This window comes from Acomys russatus, chromosome 15 (assembly GCF_903995435.1).
Source record: "Acomys russatus chromosome 15, mAcoRus1.1, whole genome shotgun sequence".
In the NCBI taxonomy this organism is placed as follows: Eukaryota; Metazoa; Chordata; class Mammalia; order Rodentia; family Muridae; genus Acomys; species Acomys russatus.
Window position 1 is genome coordinate 46,673,630 of NC_067151.1, and position 1,967 is coordinate 46,675,596.

A 1,967-nucleotide genomic window follows, 5' to 3' on the forward strand; every position below is an offset into this window, starting at 1 on the left:
AGATGCCTCTCAATTCCAGCTGTTTCTTTTAGCACTCTCTCTCTCTCCACCCCACGCCTACCTAAGACCTATCCTAATTTAATTCTGCAGTATTAAGTATATTTTTATTGTTCACTTAGAATTTTGCACAATTCTGTTATCTTCCCTAATATACCTAAAAGCTGCAAGATAAAAATAAAAATTCTGAGTTTAAAAAGCCCCAGTGCATTCAATCTAGAGAAAAATCCAAGAGTACATTTGTAAGTACGACATCAAAAACTTTAAGGGAACACATGAAGGAGATGACATAATTAAATAAGTTAACACTGTGAAAAATATTGAACCCAGCCTCCACTTTGAATCTACTCTTTATAAATTTCTTGACCTTGGTATCATGTATATCATTGGTATCACTTTAGTGTATACTAATATGTTCATAGGAAAAATTTAATGGAGCAACATGGCTGCTCTGGCAAGGGATCATATCTAAAAACCTTCTATGTCTATTTGATCTGGCTGTAATGCAGGCCTGCTTGGTAGTATATTATGATCTAGCTGGAATACAGACACATCCTACATCTAACCCCAAACAATAAAGATAGGGCTAGTTTATAGAAGAGAGGTTCTGTGCTCCCTTCAACTGCTTCACTGTCCATTCTACTTTCCCTTCTGGGTGAGATTTAATCATCCTTCCTTGGGTCTTCTTGGTACTTATCTTCTTTAGGTCTGTGAATTGTAGTATGGATATTCTGTAGTATCTAGCAATCTAGTAAAAATTACTTAAAAGTGAGTATATATCATGCATGTCTTTTTGTGTTTGGGTTACCTCACTCAACATAAATAATAACAATAAGAACAATAACTGACAAAGTAAAGATTATTGTAACATCTTTACAGAGTAATTAGGAAGGAGTGAGCAATTTTGGGTTGAAAAGGATTATGCTTTCGATTTCTTGCAGGAACCATGAAGGCAGTATCAGAGAAGAAAAACCAGGTTCCCGCTGTGCCAAGAACCCTTCAGAAAAGGGGACGGAACTTCACAGAGTTGAAGCTGAAGTTTCTGCCAAAGAAGTTTGCCCTGAAGACATTAAAAAAAGGCAAGGAAGAAGCTAAACTAAGAGAGCCAAGCACTGCCACAAGGAGTACAGGAAGATGTACTGGACTGAGATTCATATGGCTCGGATGGAAAGGAAAGCTGGAAACTTCTAAGTGCCTGTAGAACCAAAATTGGCACTTGTGACCAGCATCCGGGGTATCAATGGTGTAAGCCCAAAGTTTCGCAAAGTATTGCAGCTTCTTCGTCTTCGATAGAACTTCAATGGCACCTCTGTTAAGATGTGCACAGCTTTGATTAACATGCTAAGGACTGTGGAACAAAAAAATATTGTGTGGGGTAACCCAACCTGCAATCTGTAAATGAGCTCATCTACAAGCGAGGCTATAGCAATATCAGTAAGAAGCGAATTGCCTTGATAGATTACTCAGTCTCTTGGCAAACTTCTGCCTGCAGGATCTAATTCATGAGATCTATACAATTGGAAAACACTTCAAGGAAGCAAAGAGCTTCCTGTAACTCTTCAAACTATCTTCTCCATGAGGTGGAATGAAGAACAAGACAAAGATCTCTGTGGAAGGTGGGAGATGCTGGCAACAAGGGAGACCAAGTAAACAGGCTTATTAGACAAATAAACTGAAGTGTCACCTATGGTATTTTTGTAAACTGGTTAATTAATAAACAGTAACATCTAACATCTTGGAAAAAGAAAAAGAAAAGAAAATGTTTTAGAACAGATTTATACTGTTATGCTGTTTACTACACTCTAAATTATACTCTCTCTAATGTTCATAGAATTTGTTCTCCATTACAGATTAAAAAACCAGTGGTTCCTTCTATTTCCCCTTTGTCCCATGCTTCTCTCACCTAGAGTCCCAATAGGATATCCTCCCCTATGTCCCACTTTCCTGGTAAGTGAAGACTTTCATAGAAC

At 37.7% G+C, this 1,967-nt stretch overlaps 1 pseudogene; it reads left to right on the forward strand.

The window, feature by feature from the left end:
- Positions 1-943: 943 nt before the first annotated feature.
- Positions 944-1,673, forward strand: LOC127198923 (60S ribosomal protein L7-like; annotated as a pseudogene).
- The last annotated feature ends 294 nt before the right edge of the window (positions 1,674-1,967 follow it).